The sequence below is a fragment of the Ornithodoros turicata genome, chromosome 3 (genome assembly GCF_037126465.1).
Source record: "Ornithodoros turicata isolate Travis chromosome 3, ASM3712646v1, whole genome shotgun sequence".
Classification (NCBI taxonomy): Eukaryota; Metazoa; Arthropoda; class Arachnida; order Ixodida; family Argasidae; genus Ornithodoros; species Ornithodoros turicata.
In genome coordinates, this window is record NC_088203.1 from 105252252 (window position 1) to 105274399 (window position 22148).

At 47.1% G+C, this 22148-nt stretch overlaps 1 long non-coding RNA gene across 1 annotated transcript in view; it reads right to left on the bottom strand.

Moving 5' to 3' along the window:
• Positions 1 to 18763, bottom strand: part of LOC135387611 (uncharacterized) — a 104573-nt gene extending 85810 nt beyond the window's left edge. The window contains exons 1-2 of the long non-coding RNA XR_010421235.1: positions 18664 to 18763; positions 17911 to 17977 (exon numbers count right to left, since the gene is read on the bottom strand). This is a non-coding gene — a long non-coding RNA (uncharacterized LOC135387611). The remainder of the gene's footprint in view (positions 1 to 17910; positions 17978 to 18663) is intronic.
• Positions 18764 to 22148: the final 3385 nt, after the last annotated feature.

Sequence of the window (22148 nt, forward strand, 5' to 3'; positions counted from 1 at the left end):
AAGGGGCGTATCGCCAAGGAAGAGCTGATACCGATGCATATGCTTCCGAGTAAAAGCCATGACTGCTGTTTTCTCAGTTGATATATCCATGCCTGCCTCCGTTAGGTACCGCAAAATGTTATCCAGGGAATGCTGAAGACGGCGTAGGATTGCAGGCCTCGATTTCCCAACAGTCCAAATGCAGACGTCATCAGCATAGATAGATATATTGACTTTAGGGGCGATACAGGACTTTAGGCCTGCCATTACAAGGTTGAAAAGGATAGGACTTAAAACGCTGCCTTGTGGTACGCCCTGAGTCAAGACAACTTTCGAAGTGACTCCTTCTTTTGTGCGAAGAGAGAGTGTTCTGTGGCGCAAAAAATCAGCCAGCCACAAGAACATTCTGTCGGGAACGCCTGCTTGCAACAAAAGATGCAGAACGTTGGCATGACTGACGGTGTCGTAGGCTCTCTTGACGTCCAGGAACACTGCCATGACTATTTTCTTCTGGCTCCTCGCTTGCTCGACGGTGGTGACGAGATCGAGAACAGAGTCTATGGAGCTACGGTTCCGACGGAAGCCTGCCATCTCTTCGGGGAAGGTACGATGACCCTCAAGCCACCACTCCAGTCTATGCAAGACCATTCGCTCCAAGACTTTACCAAGACAACTCGTCAGGCTAACTGGACGAAAGGATGACAGGTCCGATGGGTGCTTTCCAGGCTTTAACAGCGGGACTACTACGGCATCTTTCCAAGACTGCGGCACTTCACCGCTTCTCCATGATGTATTGAAGACATGGATCACACAGGAAACACAGCCGTCGCTAAGGTTTCGGATGGCTCGATAGGAGATTCCGTCTCCACCTGGCGTCGAGTGTACTCGTGACAGGCACACCGCGGCTCTGAATTCACCCAATGTGAAGTCCATATCCATCTGTTCGTTCACCACTGGTTCTCTTCGTGAGATCGCCTCCTGTATCTCGGAAGTGGAAGCGCGGAATATGTCAGTGTTTGAAGCTTGCGAATTTGCGGATATAATCTTGCAGAAGTCCACCGCAACAGAGTTCTCGGACCGCATGAGAGACAGCGCTAGCACTCCCAAAGGATTTTTGGGCGGGAGGGTCTCTCTCAGACTCCGGGCCACGCTCCACACTCTGGCAGCGCGAGTAAAAGGCGACAGCGTTGCGCAGAATTGACGCCAGCGCTCTCTGTCAACATTCTTTAGTTCCTTCTGTACTACCCTGGCAGCATGACGGGCTTCTATGATGTCTTGAAACAGCCCCGATCGTCTAGCCTTTCGTTCAGCTCTCCGCCTTTGCGCTCGTAGTTGTTCCACGCGAGGATTTGTTCCCATATGTCCTGTCGCGACCTTTACGGTTCGCGAACAGCATCGAAGAGAAGTAGTCAGCGTTTCGGTTAGCTGCTCTGCTGACATGTTCGGCTGCGCCAATTCTGAACAAGACGTTCGAAAGTCCTTCCAGTTAATTAACCTAACAAATTTGGTCCTGGGTTGGCCAGTATACCTGTCGCATGAAATGTAGATGGGCAAATGGTCACTTCCTTTCCCATCGACATCAGTCGACCACGAGAGACTCCTGGAAACATCTTTTGAGCAGATGGACACGTCCAGGACGTCAGTTGAGAAATCTCTACGCAGGAACGTTGGTGAACCATCAATGAGCAGACACAGGTCCATTTCGTCGATGACGTCAACCCATCGTATTCCCCTCCTGTCTGTACGTGCACTTCCCCACCGTGGATGGTGGGCATTGATGTCCCCCCCTACCAGGAACGGCGGTGGTAGCCCAAGAAATATGTCCCGTATGCTCTGCTGCGACAAGGTAATAGAGGGTGGGAGATACAAACTTACAACAGTAAGTACAATGTTGCCCAGTCGAACCTTGCATCTCACTTGGTCAGCGGAAGAAATATGCGGCTCCTGTAACCGGGCAGCCGTTAGGTCCTTCCGAACACAAAGCACAGTCCTTGATACGCCTTGGCTACCAGATGTAAATACGTTGTACCCGCTGAGTCTAAAGTCGTCCTTAGTGTACGCTTCGCTTATGGCAAGTATGGGAATGGGATATTTTAGAAGAAACAACTTGAGGTCGGGGAGCTTATTGCGAATGCCCCTCGCGTTCCACTGCAGCACTGTGGCTCTCCTATAAAGACTGTCCATGCAGGGATGTTAGCACTCCTTCCGCAGCAAGAAGGTGCTGAACTTCGGGTAAGGACGCAGCAGCAGGGAAAGAGGACACAATCGCATTGAGTGCGGCCAGAACTAGAGGGAGGAGGACAGAAATTGTGGTACTGTCACTCGATACTGCGGTGTGTGCGTGCTTCGATCGTCGGGAAACCACTGGCTTCGGCGTAGCGCATTTCCAAGGCCTTCGTATAGCCTCAGCATAAGTTGCCCGTGAAAGCTGGGGTGTATCGGCGTCAGGTGTAGGTGGCATTAGCGTCTTTTTGCCATTACTACTGTGGAAGACGCGAGCTGCGTCGCCATCAAGCTGACGAGGGGACTTCTGTCCAATTCGAGAAGGCCGCGGTGACATAGCGGGGCCCTCAGACACATGGGGGCGGTGATGTTGCACACGAGTATCGGACGCATGATGGTCTCTTACAGGTTGGGATATGCTGATAACAGACTCTTGAAAACGCTTGATAGCTTGGCGCTTATAAGGGCTTTGGGAATGCGAGACAACGTGGGGTCCTCTACAGTTAGCACATTTCGGCTGACGCCGAGCCGTGCATTCCTTGAAATTATGTGGGCCGGCGCAAATTTTGCAGCGTTGGGGCCAGCGACAGTTGCGTGCGAGGTGACCAAACCTTTGGCAGTGAAAGCACTGTAGCGGGCCTTCTACGTACTCATGTACCTTATGGATTGAGAATCCCAAGTGAACTTCCATAGGTAACTTTTGACTGGACTGAAACGTCAGGATCACACTTCTCAAAGGGACGTAGCGATCCGAGCCGTCGTCATTGGAGACGTACCGCATTTGCCGACGAGCCGCTATGACGCCTTCGCCTTCTAAGTAGGAGGTGAGATCCTCATTGGTATAAGCAAGCGGAACGTCATTGATTTTTCCTTGGTTCTTCACATATGACGAAGGGATGCTGACTTCGACGTCAATACCAGCGACATTTCGAAGTGAAAGGAGGTTGGAGACTGCGCCCTCCGTGGTGACGAAGATGCACATCGAGCCGTCCTTATTTACACGATGGTGCGCTATTAGCTCCTGCGCAGCAGACCGAATGTCTTTCGCAATCATGTTGGGGTTCACCTTCCAGAAGGACTTGTCCGGTTGCACCGGCTTGAACAGAACTGGAATGCCCTGAGGCCTGTTCTTTTTGTACGTGACAAGGGTAAAAGGATCCCCAATGTCCTGCTCCTCTTTCTGATCATTCGCGGGATCAGTGACAACGGTGGTGTACATTTGGGTCGTCTCGGACCAATCATTGTGCAACAGCTGACCTTTCAACGTCAACACGCTTGTCAATCCTCCATCGCCAGAACACGGTGGTAGAGATAGGCTGGATCGGGGTGATACAGGTGGTCTGGCGGTGGCGGAAGACGGAGGTGACGGCGGTTCCGCTGCTGGGTCTCGAACCATCGGAGAGCGACTACGCTCACGTAGAGGCGGATGATGAATCGTGGAAGGATCATCTCCGTCGGGTGGCCGGTCCATGGCCGGCATGCGACCGTCCCGTCCTCGCTCCATTGGCACAAAGGCCTACAGAGCTGAAGCCGAGGAGGGCCACAAATATGAAAGCAATAGGCTTAGGCTTAGCAGGGAAAGCAGGAGCAACAGAATAAGCGTCCTATCAACTCAATTGACTCCACAGTTACAGCATTTAGGGAATTAGCGATTAGTCATTTGGGTGAGTATTTAAACGAATGTGTGGGTAAAGACCCACACATCCTTGGATCAACGCTATATTCTAGTAAATAACGAGAATTAGCCGAGGCAAGCTACAAACATAGACGACACCCACACACATGTACCTCGAACGCCCAAGAAACTATGAAATTCAAATACCTCAGGAAAAAGGCAGTAAGGCACTGCAACTCAAAAGAGAGCCGTGCTGGCATGGTGTAACTGTACATCACTGATTGGGCCGAAATCTGAAGGTTCTAGGTTCGATCCCCTGGCGTCACTGCCGTTGAAATAATCTTCTCTCCCCTTTTCTTGCCCTTGTGAGAGACTACTACGAACAGTCGTTACTTCTTCTAGTAATATAAAGTAAGTACCAGGTACTTACTTTGCGTGCGCCCAGGTACGACTTTTACTAACAGTAAAAGTCGTTAGTCGAAGAGTCAACTTCTCCTCTTTCCTAGTGATAGTGATGTGCGTGGTAGGATGTGAAACTGTGTAAGCTTTCTCGACGAAGACAATTTACCGTTTTGCATAATGGTCTTTCAAAATTAGATTTTCCGCGCGGGTCTTGAGTACGCTTTCTGAACGGTACGCGAAACAAAGTTAACATTTACAAGGACTACACATTTGGTTATTGTCTTTAGGAGCGATAAGACAGCGCCTTGAGAAGTACTGCATTTACGCAGGCGTAAATGCATCTACTTAATATAGTTTCGTACGTAATACGTGATCTACGTAATATAGTTTGCGATATGTGCTGTAGCAATAAGGGTGATGATTTCATTTCGGCCCCAGGCACCGGGTCCCTTTGGGGTCTTCAATTCTTGTGATAACTTTTTATGCGAAAACACCTCCTCTCTCATAAAGGATATCACTCATCTCGGAGCCTAGTGGTTGCCAAGAAGAGGTTTAGCAGACCGTTGATAACATGGCTTGCGTCGAACCGTATCAACCAGAACCACTCAATTGATAAGATTCTGAGCCACACACGACTGTTATTGGTTCTGATAGGCAAGGTAACCCTACAAGCGATATACTAAAACTCGCTAAAATGAAAAGCGCAGAGCATGGCTGCCTTAATACTCATCCGCTTTGTCTGTAAGCAATAGATGTAAGAGATTTGTATGTATTCCACATGTACAGAACTAGAACTTGACCTCGAAAGTGATAAGCATATCGTTAGAACGATTTTGCAAGAATGCTCGAGAGCGGAATTTTGTCCAAACTTTGAAGTCTCGTTTCGAGGAGCGGGTACATCGCACCGAAATTCTTTTCAAACCGACCGAAACGTTATTAAAAGCCCTTTTCACGAAAGCCGTACCGAAGTGAAATTCAATCTCAACAGCGATGCTTATGTGGAGCCCCTGGACTTTACATAGACATCACTGTAGAGATTAAACTTCCATCTATACACAGGAAGCCTTCCAGGTCGCCGTCAGCTATCATTACTTATCTTATACGAGGGGCGTTCAAGTCAAACCGGGACTTTCGGTCTCCTGGGTGTACAAATGGCTCCCGCTACTTCTTTTTCATCAATTTCACACGCGACAGGCCTCCGCGTTCACCACGTAGTGGTCCAAAGTTTGTGCAAAACAGAAGACACGTGCTAGACAAGATGGCCGACAACGAGATGAGCGCGCACATCGAACAGCGAATTGTCATGAAGTTTCTCGTGAATGAAGGCGTAAAGTCATCTGAGATTCACAGAAGACTTCAGGCTCAGAATGGCCACGATACACTTAGCCGCACAATGCGTTTGAGTGGTGCAAACGGTTGCGAGACGGCCGTACATCAGTGCAGGACGATCCCGGCCGGGGCGGCTCAAAGCCCAGTATCAGAGTTCCTGAGAACATCCAACTTGTGGAGCTCCTGATCCTCAAAGACCGACGGATAAGATGTCTCGGACTGGCTCGAAAGACGAACCTTTCTGTGGGAACGTTGAACACTATCATTCATGAACACATCCAGTTTCGGAAAGCCGGGCCTCATCACAAAAAAGTCCTCCTCTTACAGGACAATGCACGCCCGCATACCGCGCATCTCACGACACGCACCTTACAGGAACTTGGCTGGGAGTTGCTGCCACATCCCTCTTACAGCCCAGACCTCGCCCCCAGCCATTTCCATCTCTTCGGGCCACTGAAGGCGTTCCTTGGGGGCCGCCACTTCAGCTGCGACGACGAGGTCAAGAATGCGGTCCGATCATGGCTGCTACGCGTCGGTAATGACTTCTACGCTGCTGGCATCCAAGCCCTCGTGAAACGCTGGGACAAGTGCATTAGTGCCCAGCTGGAGATTACGTTGAAAAATAAAACTAATTTCTCGCCTGTAAGTTCATTTTACTTTTGCGAAAAATGAAAAATCCCGGTTTGACTTGAACGCCCCTCGTATATAAAAAAAATGTTTTCGAGCATCTGGCGTCAACATTCATTTGATACTATAGGGACTGAGGGGACAGTTCCGTACCGCTGGTGGACTTATCGGCTGAACTACAATTGGAGGTAGTCACTGTGCCCTGCACACGTACGTGTAGTGTGTATGACACCAACTGCTTACAGCGTGTGCCTCACCTTTAATGTGTGCGTAGTGTGCTCAATCCATTCCCAATTTACTCATATAATAACCTACATCTAATAATCATAATAATAGTAATGCTCAATTCACGAAAGCGTGAGATGTAGGTGAACAAAAAGCCGCAGGCTGCGACTTGACGATAATAATAATAATAATAATAATAATAATTGGGTGTTTACGTCGCGAGACAACTGAGATCGCGACTTGACGAGGCTTACCTCCCAGCATACAGGAGTGCAGCAGCAGAAAGCAACTGGTGAGCACATTAATGTAATCGATCTGTAACTTACACTAGCTAATAATAATAAAACGTAAAAAATGACTCAAAAACACGAAGCACACTTACACTAAACACTTACTCAAAAACATAAAGCTTACACTAGTAAATGGTAATAAAACGTAATTAAAAAGACACAAAAACACAAAAAGTAATCGACAATGTCATACTTCTTACTATACACAACGTCCATACCTACATCTTCAGTTGAATTAAGAAGCACAGGAACAGCAAATTCTAACATATTTTTGTCATAATTGCTTCGGGGTCGGGGAATAACCTAGCCGCGGCCAAGACGAAGAGGGTAGGGTAATAAGGCGGTGAGCGCGAAAGCTTAAATAACGACAAAAAATAATTTGTTATTTATTTTAATTGTTGCGCAATATGTTAAAGGCAACCTGTAATTGTATAGTTTCCAATATATTAATAATTCTATATTTTTCAAATAGACCTTTTGTAGTGTGGCGGAATGGAATATCTTCTAGTATTTATTTATTCATTTATTTTTGGGCGAGGAACAGGCTGCCAGATGAGCCCCGCTTTCTAACCACTTCACCCGTAAGCCGTAAGGGTACATTTATGCTGCAGCATCGCTGCTCGCTGCTCGCTGCAGCTTCAAGCACATCGCTGCTCGCATAACCGCTAGGGTGCGTTTACCCTGCAGATTGCTCAAGATGCTGCTCGCTTTCGCTATATCAGTCGCCTAGCAGCGTTCACTGTGGAAGGATGGAAACGAGGAAAAGTGGGAAGGAGGAAACCGACTTCATCACAACCAATCGCAGGTCGGATTTCAAGACGCCAGTCATCAATGATACCAGGAAGACAAACATGTTTACATTCCTAGGTGCAGCGAGCAGAGCGGCAAGCAGCGGCGAGGATAAGCGAGCAGCCAGGCTGCAGGGTAAATGCACCAACAGAAAGCTCTGTGTTTGACCTGTCATCGCCAGAAGTCAGGTAGTCCCCGGGCATGTTCAAACATGTTTGGCAGCATTGTTGTGGCGATGATCATGGCGTGCATCTTTGGCAAGCAGCGATGCTGCAGCATGAACGCGCCCACAGAGATACATGTGTTTGTTTCGTCATCGCCAAACAGCGATGTGCCATGTGCCAGCAGCGATGCTGCAGCATAAATGTACCCTAACGCGCGCATAACGTCAGGCAGTTTACGCGATATTCCGTGACGAGAAACATCGGCCCACAGTGATAACCAGAGACGCGAAACCAGACCTACTTGGCATGTAGCGAGACCGTAAAGATTCTGGCTATCGAGAATAAGGTAAAAAAAAAAAAAAAGACGGCAGAAACGAAGGAACAAAAAATGAGAAAAAGCGTAAAGACTGTTGGACGCATTTCTTCCCTGCCTGCACGTTGCAGAGAGCTTTGAGTTGCACGGTGCTACAAAGTAGCGGCTGCACAATAAATGGAAACATAACCGTTGAGTCTTTCTCGAGAGGGTGGTTCTTTTATGACAGTACGGGGAAAATATGTTTATCAAAACAAAAACAAACAAAAAAAACGTATGGGAGTCTGGCATCAATAAAGGGTAAGAAGAAAGTGGTTACTTCCTCGTCTAACCTTAACCACGACAATAAGGTCGTCATATTAAGAAGTTGCGCAGAAATGATGACGTATTAAGAGCTTCCGATGCTTTTCTTTAGGATACTTGTACAGAAAGAAATTAGTCCCAGCTCTGTTGCTACACCTGAAGTCGTACGTGTTCGTGTCCTGTATCCAGTTTCAGTGAGCGAAGTCGTAGATGCTTATTCATCGGAAGCGGAGGAATTAGCCTGAAGGTAAGTTAGCGCCTTCTCTGTGCTCCGGAATGGATTCAAAATTTATAGGCTTAGGCTTATTTGGCGCCAACAGATTTTTGAGAGGAGGAATCTAACATCTGAATGACCTCTCGTCGTGTTTTGCCTGGGATGTACTATGTTTATGTGACGGTTCCTAGAGGTCAACATGTTCACGCCAGCCCTGCCAAACGACCACGGGTTAAAAGCCTTGGCTCGGGTGAAGACGAGCAATCGGAAGACAGGGATGTGCTTGGAAACGACATGGACATTTGTCTCTGTACAGCGCCTACCACGCCGGACAGAAGAGATGAATAATGCCAACAACTATAATACTTGATGGCCCATTCAGCACAGTCGCGTACAGGAAGAACTGATCCGGTGATATTGACACAATATTTCGGCCAGCATTTTTCGAATACTCCTTCTGGAAGGCGGTATATCCCAATGCAGTCGCGAGTGAGATACGCATGCTAGCCCAAGAACAAGTTATGGATCACCGTTTCCATCGAGATGGTTCTCTTCGTCTCCACACAGTCCGAAACGGCTGCCCGCAACTTTTTGTCAGCTATGGGTGTAGAGCTAGAATTCCACTGCTATAATCAATACTGAAATCGTACGCGAGAAATATGGGCAAGATTTATGATCGACCTCGTGCTCTATCTCAACGCTGCAACGGTCATTACTGCAAGACGTCAGATCCGGCATTCCATGGCAGAAAATGGCGGTAATGTGTTTACTCATTACGCGATGTGATATACCTATTATCCGTCTCCCCCAGGGAATTCCCCTATGTTTTCACACCTTCACAGTTCATGAGTACATCGAAGGCCCCATGCAGTGCTATGTAACTGCCAAAGCTGGTCATATGGCTGGAAATTGCCGAGGTGCTACAGAATGTGGAATATGTGCTGGGTCTCATTGAAGATCAGTCTTCAACGCTAAACGGGAGCCAAAGTGTGTCGACTGTAAGTTCAGCCGTCTGCATGTCTTTCCTTGTGCCCTGTGACCTAAGACTGACACTCCCAAGAGTGGTAATGTCAATTTCACGCCTGCTACGAAGGCGCAAGAATTTCCTGGAATACTACCTGGAGCTGCACCAGGCGAGCGGAGATCGCAAAATGTATATTCTGCACGTGTCCTGTATATATGTACACGTCCTGACCCATTAGGACAAATTCCACACGCTTACGCTAACGTGACGGATCCATGCAGGCGTGAGAAAATAGTTAACATCATCAGCCACGGAAGAAGTTCCATTTCACCGAAAGCGCTAAAAACAGGACAACACACGACACCGAAGTGCCACTGAAGAAATGCCTTCTTTGGGGCTCTTCTCTGCGGCATTCACAGCACTGAAACCACTGTGAAGTGGGCTAGGGTCCTGTGGCTACCACGGGGAAACATCCCATTGTTGTTGTTGTTGTTGTTGTCACAGCACTGAAGGCAAGTGCGTCTACATTTGCTGGAGCGTCGGAACAGCCCGAGGGTCAAGTACTTTTGGCACTGGTGGGATTATGGTTTCCTCAACAACAACAACAACAACAACAATAAATGATGGAAAAGTGATGATGACATGGGATGTTTCCCCGTGGTAGCCACAGGACCCTACCCCACTTCACACAGGTTAATATGAGAGGATGGATTAATGGTGAGCACGAAGCGAAGACAGGTCGGAGTTCTGTTAGGGCTCTGCTTTTTCTTTGCGGAATAGCAAGCCGGCGTCCCGTTTGGCTAACATTTCCCCCATTTCCCCCTTTCTTCTTAGTCACGTGACAGCCGTATACGGTCAGACGAACATCCATATACGGTCACCTCGTGTCACTTCACTGCGATGTGCTGAAGAACCTCAGAAAATGATGCGGCCGTTCGCAGCTGAGACACACTTATACACGGATAAACATTTAAGCTATTTAGACCGTCTAAACGTAGAGTTTAGCGACAGTATTTGCGTTTTAATGATGATGCTTCATGCCGTGTCACTTCGGGCACTACGGTGAAAAAGTCATACTGTCGCCTGAAATTACATTGCAACTTTAGAGTGTTCGTGTCATCGACACCTATGTCATTCGTATGCACGAGATATATGAGGGGATTTCCCTAGCTGAAGTAACATATGTCTTGCACCTTACCCTCACGTGAAACACATTCAAATGCATTTCCATTTCTATAACACGAACAATGTTTCGTACGTCCTAGGTATAATGACACATTTGGCACGGCACAGTAAATACGAAAGAACAGCACCACTCAGATGGAAGAAGTCGGTCCGAAGAAAGGAAAGCCGATCTCCTATAACCGAAGCAACCGAGACCCAGAGTGGAATGTGGTGTATATGCTGACAAGCGACGACTATCATTGATGTTAAATGTTGTATCTACTCGCAGAGCAAAGGGGAGTACGGCACAGGGAACACGACTAAATATTAGCGTTGACTCTCGAATGAAACGATGTTGAAAGCCTTTAATATGTACACGTCTTTCTGTGGAAGCATTAAAGCATTCGGATCGATCCTTTTACTTGGACCTTTTGCGTCCAACTAAGAAACAAAAAGGTTAACAGGGCGAGATAGTTCGGATAAAAGATGCGGGATATATGAGGGAGACATTCGACGTTCCCAAACGTTGCCAACAGTTTCCTTTTTTCACCTCAGATGCGTTTTGCTTGTACTAACATTGAGTTAATTAGAAATTTCATGTCGAAATCAGGCATAGCTAAAAATTACCCGATATCAGCCTAATGCACGAGTGGCGCCGAATTTAAAGATAGCTCCAAATTTCTAACAACCTGGAATTGCGAGAGGCACTTAGACTGCAAAAGTTGTATGGTCTCTTCATGCAACACTTACACGCCGTCTCACATTGCTCAAAGATTCGAGAGCACACCTCAATTTTTTTACCCCCCGCGAAATCACAGTTTATTTAAAAACCCCAATACTCGCAAGCTACTCTGCAAAGACACGAGTACTGTATTCATATATTGCCACGCTCTGAAAGACCAGAGCCAAAGTGAAAGCACGAATTGGGCAGTTTGTCTCGCAACGAAGGTACTTTCACGCTCTCATTAGCGCAGGGAATGTCGGGAACGGAAGAAGACATTAATCGGGAGTCCCTTCCACAGGGGAGAAACAGCTGTCCAGGTTGTTTCCCCCTTTTAGAGGTGTTCCCAGGGGAGTCTTATCCTCGGCAAGCTGGGATCCTAAACGGGACACGCTCATTTTAGGGGATTATTGGCAGGAAAGGAAGTGGCACCCAGTATCCGTACAGCCAATTTATAGCTCTGCAGTGGCTTAGTAGTAGTAGTAGTAGTAGTAGTAGTATCTTAGTTGTTACGTACGAAATTCAGCGCCGTGTTTTTTTTTTTTCAGCCAAATGTTTTATGCGTTCTATGGTTTCGTTGGCTGGAATGAAATGAATATATGAAAAGAAGAAAATAGGAAGATGGTGGTTCCGCAGGTGTGGATACGTCTACACCACGACCCATAAAGCTGACTGCTCAAAATTAATATGTAACAAGTAAGATGAAAGCAAAGGAGTGGAATTGCTGCCGCACGGGTGTGCGAAAATAAAAAGGTCAGGAATGTGTCGTGATAAGTTACAATTTTCTTCCATGAGGTGTCGCTGACGTTGGTGGTGGTGGTGGTGGTGGTGGTGACGAACCGGCTTGCCGTTGTTGGCCTCATGTATGTGGGCTGCGTCACGACTGTAGCCAGGATGAGATGATATGGTGTGATAACAGATGAAGGAATGATGACGACCGAAATATAAGATTTAGGGCTGTCACTGCAGAGTTGCCGAGAAGTCCGAGCAGTACTTATAGCCTTTGAGCGAGGCCAGATTCCTGGAGAAAGTAGACGAGGCTGCGAATTGATTGATTGATTGATTCATTCGTTCATTCTCACCCAATGGTCATTGAAGAATATAAGTATTCAAAACACATAACGAGATTATGTCAAGCTATTATTCGATGAAGCTGAAATGCATTGAACTTGAACAGCACAGCGGTCGTGGCTTGTTTCGAATGTATTTGCTTCGTTTCATGTACTTTATGGTTAATATCACGTAGGGCTGAACAACATAATATATTAGAGTTTGAAACGTATGAGTCTTACTCCCAAGTTCGTGGTAAGCACATATATCGGAAGAGCCAAACATATATCACATGTACTATAGCACAAAATCTATAAAAAATAATATCTATAATATAACAAAATATATAAGTGTCAAGCTCGTCACTCTCTAAGGACAAGTTAGTTAACCCCCGTACGCTTCAACTAGCCAATCATTGTTCCGTAGGAGAACAACATACATGTGACGATGATGATGACATGAGGTGTTACCTGATTATTACGTGGGTTATTACGTGAGTCAAATAGGAAGCAGATGCATGGAGCGCACGCAAGGACATACACACGGGACAGCTGAGATGCATACACCAGAACCGGTTATGGGGAGGGTTTGGCCATTCGGCGGAGCCTATTTCAAGGCGCGTCATTTGACGTCACACGATCAGCGGCGCAAAGGCCGGTGCCGCCATTTTGGAGCTGAGCTACTGCTTTGAAACCTTCCCGGTCAGTTGGGCGGAGCGATATCATGTCTCACGTCACTGCGAGGCCAGGTAGCAAAATGGCAAAACTCTTCCCATAAATTACTCTGGTACACACTGTAGGCGGAGGCCACCTTGCGTATATGTGCTATACAGGGTGTAGTGATGAGTCTGTGTTCCAGCACTCAATGACCAAGCGCCAAGTGGTGACCAAACCAGTTTGATCATAAAAAAACAGCGTAATTCGCTTTTAAAGAAACTGCAAGAATAGTTTCCTTTACATGAATACAGCAGAAGGCGACTTAGCCACAGAAGGCGACATACAGCTAGCATGTATACGGTTGCAAGACGACTTAAATAAGCCGTCGATTGAACGACGCTGAATCGACAACGTTGGGTAGTTTAGGCAACAGCTGTCGACTGCCATCTGCCGGCTGTCGACTGCCATTTAAACCGGAAAGGACGACTTTGCAAGTCGTATCCGCTACGTCACTTCCTCCCCGCCAGTCATTTCCCCTCTCGCAAGAAGCAACGTGGCGGAAACGGGAGCTCCTCGGAATCAGCAGAGGTGCATTTGGAATAAAGAGATCACGAATTTCATGCTATGTATCATCCTGGAAATGAATATTGCATCATATCTTGACTCCAAACCGTCGAATGTTTGTTGACGGACTTGAAGAGGCCGCTTCTATCAGACAGGTTACTCGTAAGTCGCTTGGCGCGCGGGATTCTTCCAGTCGCCCCAGCCTCCCACATGTAAACGAGTACAAGTCGACTGGGCGAGAAAAGTCGACTAACACGTTTAGTCGACCTATGTGTGCATGTAAACGCGGCTATAGTTCACACGTGCTAGACATCACGTGGCACGCCACCCTCGTGCCCTTTCAGCGTCGTCTCCTTGGCCCAGGCAAACGACGACGACGGTACATACGTAGCAGTGTCTAACGTGCAGAATAATGTGCTGGGTCGCCTGTTCTAATCGCCTGTATTTTTCATGGTGGCTGATGAATTAAAGCTCTCAAGAGTACGGAAGAACTACTATACATCCGTTATCTGCTGAGACCCGACTTTTAGGTCATATAGCTCACCTGAAGGTATGTAGTAGTTCTCGTGTACGCTTGAGAACTCTGAAATGGAAGGCCGCGCTCACCTCGTGTCACGTGGTATACTTTCGGATGATGCGCGCGTTCTTTCTTACCAGGAAAAAAACTCCACGCAAGGCGTACGCTGTAGGAAACAATTGTGATGCGTGTTTCTCAACACGCTCTACAACTTTCCAGTTCGCATCATGGCCCTATAAGACGAATAATTAAAAAACTGCAAATTAATTACGCCCGATTAATTAATTAACCACCATGAAAAATACGGGTCATTAGAACAGACGACTCCTCACAGTATTCTGCAGCCTTCGTTCACTAATGACGCACCGTAATTTTTTTTTAGACGCCGATGCACGTTAGCTTGGACACTCTGTATAAGACACAATGACTGCCGACAACTACAGTTCCGCTTAGCTAGCAAGTCCACTAGCCGAAACTCCCCATTGAAACGTTTCCAGGTGTTCAGGAAGTAAAAAGTGGTGTCACAAGAGCCTCAATATTGGAATGTCTAAAGCCTATAGCGCAAGCTGGTGGTAGTCAAGAACTTCAGAAATGATGGACGACCCTGTCGGTGTTGCACAAGATTATGTGAAGGGTCCATAACTGCAAAAAGCCCGAACGCTTCCATGATGTCCAGCACGTTCAAACGGCTAAACTTCAATTCAGTTATCAGTACTTCCTAGTAAAGCGAAGTCACAAAACTCTCTAGTTGCGAGTCTTCAATCTACCAGTACTATCAGGCAGAAACCTCGCAACGTAGACAGGACAAACATATTTACAACTTAACGATCCCAGTGACGAGGTCTCGGAAGAAGATGGGTGTCACTACCAAACATAGAACTCGTGGACACAAGTGGGAATTTTGAGGAGCAACTCGTAAAAAGGAGGACTTTACCCATTCGGTTGCTGCCATGTTTCCAGCTCTGTTTGCGGGCTGCGTTTTGTATTCTTTATCTTCGCGCAGCATTGCTGCGATAGAAAAACTGCGCGCGACATGGCGAAAAGTTGGAATTCCGTCCTCCACTTCTTCCGCTCTTGCCAGGCATCGGCTGTCGTGTCCAGAGGACGTGCATGGAGGCGGCAGAAGACTTGTCATCATGACCGAATTAGTAAGGGAAGGCGGTAGCTGGCTAGCTTCGCCACTTCCACTGTCCATTTTTAGAATGGAACGTCCACCTCGGTGTCCGAGCTTCTGACAGCTAATATGAACAGACTGCATGCTAGGAAAAACAAAACGAGGCTCCAGCGAAAGAACCAGCACGAACCACTGTAAACACATCAGTTGCAATTGTGTGTGAGTACCGCGAAGCACTTGAGGCTATATATGCGCGGGCGATATGTGGAAAGGGGATAAGAGAGAATGTAAGGGAGATAGCGAGCGACCACCTTCCCACGTGTAGTTTCACCGCCTTTGTGCAACGCATGCACATCCCCAGGCAGCACAATGTACTGAAAGTCGAGTGCAACAGGGGTGGGCGGGTAGATGGAAGGCCTTGAACGCACTCGTGAAGCTAAAGAACATCGATAAGACACATACCGTCCACCCCTATTGCACTCGACTTTCAGTACATTCTGCTGCCTGGGTCGGTGACATGGGGGCTGCATCCAGTCTGCCGGCTTTGCCGATTTTACGCGGTGCTCTAACAAAAAAAAAAGCTGTCAATGTTCTATTTCTTCTTCGTTCGTGGTTATTCACATTATGAGCAGGGTTGCGGAGTTGCCACTCCGGAGTTGGAATGATTCCGGAATGATTCCAGATTTATCGCAGCTCGGAATGGAATGGCGGAAACTGTTCTAGGAATGGAATGGGGTTGCCAAGCCCATTCCAGGAGTGGGAACTGGCCATACCTTTTCATTCCGAGGAATTGAAAGGAATGGAATTATCACAAATCGCCACTCCTCGGAATGGAATTGGTGGCCCCATTCCGCAACCCTGATTGAGAGGTTCAGCCACGATGTTGTTTGTAACGTGACGCCTGCGGTCGTGGTGGCGATGAAGGAACTGCTTGCATGTAGTCGGCCACGCTTAGGCAGGCAACGTTACGACTATCGCGGGGGAAGGGGGGGGGACCGTGCGTCCTGGGCCGACTTCACAGGGAACTGTGGTGCCAACATTTGTCTTGGAGCGTCTGATGCACACCCAGGGAAAACACCCAGGTAGCACGCCCCGCGCCCGGATTTGTACCCAGGTCACCTCCCGGTCTCGGCCCTGTTATGACTCAAGGTCAAGTTCCGAGAATTGGCATCGTGGGACGACCTAGTTGAGACGTCTTTTGGGAGCAGCTACGCCAGGGAAGAAAAGGAACCATCCCGAAAACAGACCTGCGGTCTCCTTCGTACAATAAAGCTAGGACGCAGCGAAGAAGTGGAACAAAGCAGGGGATGTATTCCTGGAATAGAGAAAGCGGGACACTCTCGCCTTCGTTGGTTTTAAAAGCATCCGACATCGGGTGCTCATGGCCTTTTTCTGTACTTTGGACGTATGTCCGTCACCAGTCTGTACAAATGATGTAAATATATTCTGTGTCGCCTTCCCCCGTATTCTGCCTACCGGCGTCTGTCTCCATTTCCCTGCATAGTTTGTTGGAGTCCGTCTTCACGCTACCCAAATGGCGGAGTTACAATAGCCCCAGCTCCAGCGCCCTGGTGGTTACGGTGATGGCATTCCACTGTCATGCGGTCTTCAAACTGTCCTGCTCACTCTAGCATTTACACGCTCACCAATTGGCGTCTCAAGTGAGCGTGACATGCTAAAACGTCACAGTATAGCATATAGCCAATCATTTCGATTGAAAGGCAGTCGACAAGAAGAAGAAGAACGTTTTAGTCATTTACTGAGTCAGAACTCAATGCAGCGGTAGATAGAACAGATTCTTATTCTTTCACGGACTTGTTTTTCATGCGTCCTCATAGTCCAGGACAATTATCACCCAACGAAAGCCATATAACAGAGCTAAAACAAGAACAACAAATAAATGAAGTGACGATGAATGAGGATATCTGCCACTTAATGTGTGCTAAAAGCTATATTGATGGGAACACAAAAGTAGTTCAGAGAGTACAGAAAAAAAGGGGCCTTTGTTCAGGGGCTCACCATCGATTGCAGAAATACGCGGGTCTCGTTGTTTGGAACCAAGGGCGTTCGATGGCATTAGCCGAATGCTGTCCCCTCATTGTTCCAAAGCGACTGCTTGTTGTTCATTATGACATTTTGCTCTAAATGGCGCTTTTCCTCGTTGTTCCACAGCACCCTCCCCTCTTCCGTTTGTGTACGGACGATAAAGAAAAACGAAAGAAGTTGTTGTTCTCGCGTTCTTTCTTCCTTTCATTCGGCCAGTTTTTCTCCGAGCAGAAATAGGGCAACTTCTTTAGAGTCCGGCTTCAAACCACCGGAAATACGACGAAAGGAAGAAAAAGAATGAATGAATGAATGAATCGCTTTTTCCGGGAAGTTTCACTGGCACGTTTGTCGATATTTTTTATGCGTGATAACTTCAAGTGTAGCTCCGCTCGTTATTAAGTGTCACGGGGATGGCTCGATACGATTCACAGAAAAAGGTGTCTCATACGACGACTTTGAAATAATCTTTGAACGGCGTCGCGAATGGCTTCGCAAGAGGTTATATAGGATTCTTATAGGACCTATAGGACCTCATACCTCTAATTGTTTTATGTATTAATCAAAACTATGTTTATATGTTCATTATATTTTTATATTTTGTGTTTACTATTTATTTTATTAATCTAAATGACGATACTTACCCGCAACGGCAGTCGTAGAGGGTTTTCTGACTGGTCTCTGCACGATTCAGGAATGCTTCCAAGAAATCTGCATAGAGAACACACAGAAATTACGTAAACACAAACACGTTAAAAACAAAAAGAAACGTAAATATGTAGCAATCTGCTTTGTAGCGACGAAAATAAAACTCGCTAATTCGTTGAATTATATTTTCTTTTTATTGTTTTGTCATATGTCCCTATACTCTTTTCAATCAATCAATCAATCAATCAATGTGACTTCATTCGTGTCGTCTAAAGTGTTGTGACTTCTGTATAAGCGGTCAAGAAGGACTTTCCAGGCGCCATTGGGTGAGTTAAGTTGGTAGCTCGGGATCGCGAGTGTTTCAGACTCCACTCACTTAACGCGCCACAAGCTTCACTTATCCACCCGGGAGTGGAAGACTCCGAGCTGCTTTCCGCTCTCCCGTTTCATTTGGGGCCACATTGAAGCAGGCGACAAGCGCCCAGGTGATTGAGATTTTCTGTGACTTGCTTCCTGTTGAGCGCCGGCAGGACGACCTTCGAAGTTTGGGCTCGGAAGCAAAATACAGATCTCCTATGTTACCGAATGGTGTGATTTCAGGACAGTGTAATATTTTTGTAACTGTCATCATGCTTTTCTATTAGACAACAACCTCCACGCGAATATCGGCGGTTATTCGCGGGAAATGTCACGCCATGCAGCCATCTTCAGAGTAAACATCTCCTATGGCGTCTGTTACAAATTCTCACCTTTTCCATTTCATTCGCTGTTACAAGGAATAGTCTTCACAACCGCCGTCGTCTCTTCCAACGTTGCTATAGGTTCAAACTAAGCCCACGTGTCCTCCGTCTGTGCACTGCATGAACAGGAAGCGGCATCAACTAGCGAGCAGTTGCGCTCCAAAGTTGATTTTCGCCGTTTAGCGGCCGCTCCGGGTGTCTCATACTCACGATTTGAGTGCGCCATAACTGGGGCGCCTACTTAACGCACCCCTTGTTCGGAGCGATAGGAGAAGAACAAAAATGTAAAAAAAGCACCGCCAGCACTGCGCAAAGCACGTGTTGAAGAGACAAGAACGACGTAATCGAGGCGATCTACGCCTTCGTCCATCGTGGCATATATTTCGTGGTGTCGAAATTTTTGCTGTTTCGTGCCTGTGGTGGTGGTGGTGGTGATGGCGATAGGGCTTGCCGTTGTCGGCCTCACGTATGTGGGCAACGTCGTGCCTGTGGTGGTGGCGATAGGGCTTGCCGTTGTCGGCCTCACGTATGTGGGCAACGTCACGACTGACGCCCTGGGGAATGTGCGTCCTGGGCCGACTTCTAAGGGAACTGTGCCGACATATGTCTGAAAGCGTCTGAGGAAAACCCAGGAAAAACCCCAGACAGCACAGCCGGCACCGGGATTCGAACCCGGGTACCTCCCAGTCTCGACGTGACATGGCCAGCACGCTAACCACTGAGCCACGGGAGCTGGTCGTGCCTGCGTCTTCTGTATGTCGCCTCACAATCGCGCACCAATCATGTAGCACGCCTGCTCATTCAAAGCATCGCTGCGTTCTTGCACACACGTCGCTTCCTGTCAACGGTGCCTCGTCTTGTGCTTTCTTGCCGTGTCATGTAATCTTTTCCTGGTTCCGCCTCTGTTCTACCTGCGGTGTCGTGGCGAAGACCCAGCACATTCTTATGGAATGTGCACTCTACTGCCCGCAAAGGCGGATACTGTGTGATGAGCTTGCCCGTATCGGCAAGAGACCGCTCAACTTAGCTGCACTCCTTGGCCCCTATGAAGATCCTGTGCTCCGTCGTCGGGTTCTTCTCCTGTTCATGGACTTCCTCCCGTCCACTGGATAGCTCCAGACGCTTCAATTTTTTATCGTATTTTCATCCTTCCTTCGTCATCCTCATATAATGTTCCTCGTGCAATGGGGTAGGGTACCGCACCACTACGGTGAAGAACCCCTTCTCATCGTCATCATCTATTGTTGTTGTTGTTTTCCTGGTAAGTTTTTTTTTTTTTTTTTTTGAGTTGGACGACGATAACTGATGTATAATAGGGGAGTGAAACTGTCATTTCCATATCAATAATCAGTTGTTCTAGTATTCGGAGTAAGTTCGCAATCTTTCATCAGCGTGTGGAGAGTTCGTGTTAGAGAATTATAATGAATATCTCTCACGTAGAATCCACGTCCAATCCTCTGTGTGCAGCATTCTCAGTTCACCGAGCTAGTCATGGCGGTACGTATAGCGATACAAGCTAATGGCGTACTTCGCGTATTTATTACGTTGTAGAGTGCAATAGCACATTCACATGGGGTGTGCTTTTCGGACTTGTACGTCTCTCTATGCTGTGTCTGTTATCTTCAAGCTTTATCAGCCAGCGTTATTCCTCTGGCGTCAATGCGTTGTACCAATTTGTTGTTCAAGCTTTTTCATCAGTTTGAAACAAGTAATATGTGTGTTCATTAACGTTGTAGTTAGTAATGCATAACGTTTTCTGCAGACTGTCTTCGCTCCGCAACTGCTGTAACACCTCGATCTTCACCGCGGAATTCTTCTTCTTCCACCACTAGGAACAGTGGCCACCAGCCACACAGGGCCGTATTCTATCCAAAGGAGTTTGGTGCTTCTTCATTCTTCATCCTTCTTTTCTTTTCTTTTTATTTCTTTCTTCTTCTTCATTAATTTTCTCTTTGTTGCGGAATATCAAGCCCACGTCCCGTTTTTTTTTCGTCTAATAAATATATCCCCCTCTCCCCCCCTCGCCCCTTGCATGAAGCGGGTAGAGATCACGAATTTGCAGTTATCAGTAGCAATTAGGTATATGCGTGTGACAAATAGGTCGAGCTAGTGGACAAGAAGCTTTGCTACTATGTTCACATAATATCAAACGGTACCTGAACCCTCTGCACAGGCACGGTATCTACTGCTGCCACCACTGTCGGTGCGCTTGTATTTGTAGCTCGCTCTTTCTTTGTTGTTGTCAGTCACTCATAGTGCGTCAGAATTAAACCTTACTTTCTCTTCCGCAGGCAACGGCTGAACAGTTTCAGGCAACGGATATTCTTCTGGTGACACATCACACCTTGTAGCTCCAGGAAGTTCTCTTCTGGCACAACCTTCTTTCTCACTCCAGCACGACTCAATACGCAGCAGAGACAATATCAGCAGTACGTTCACTCTAGAGTCATTGTATGCTTCTCTTAGTTCTCTTCTACTCATCTCACCTCTTTCTTCTCATCTACTGCTATATGATTTCAGCCATTTATCAAAATGCCCAAAAATATTTTTCCACCTTGTGCTTAATTGGTTATCTATTCATCCTATGCTTCTCTTGTGCATGCTAGTATGTTTGTCGTCCTAGTCGCATGTTGCTATTGGCATATTAACGTACTTAGATATTGCTATTTGGACTACTACTACGGCTACTCTGTGTTGTTGTGAACTGAATGCCTGAAATAAAGTACATTCCTTTCACAGAACAACAACAACAACAACAAATAAATCGTAACTATGACGTGAGGTGATTCATCGCTGGGGAGCAGTGCGCTACCCCATTACACGCGAAACATTATAGATGTGAGATATGAGAATGAAGTTAAATGAGCTATGTATAAGCACAACAATTGAGCTGAACTTTTGCGCTTAGTCTGGCTTTCGTGATTGCGCAAGGCCGGAGCAAACCGAGGGGAGGGAGAGATGAGGAGGCTGGCGAGGGTAGAGTTCTGAAAGAGGGAAGTTGGCTAAAATCGACCCCACGCAAAGAGCAGCCGCGTGGCGTCTACCGAGCTCTGCTATGACGTCACGCTTCAGGTTACATCACGCGTGAACTTCTAAACGTGGTGTCTAACCAGAGGCCCTAGTGTGGGGCCCCCATGTTGGGTGCCATGGTAAAATACATAGATACTCATCAAATATATAAAATACGTATGAGTACGATCAAATATGCGCGATTCGCCCAGTTTTAGACAACATCAAGCACGGAAATGAGGAACATGAATTTTTCGGGCGAGTCCAGCGAAGAAAGAGAAAAAAATGTGCTAAATGGAGAAGTTACGCCATTTTAAAAAGAATCTCCACAGTGTCTATTGAGACAAAAAAAAGACAACCACTGCACTATGGGACTCTTCTGTGGAATACAGTAACGTCTCTTCTGCCATGACACGTCATACATTCTTGCACATCTACGACTAAAGGACTGGAAGGGAAAACCTATGATAGGCATCCTCGCAAAA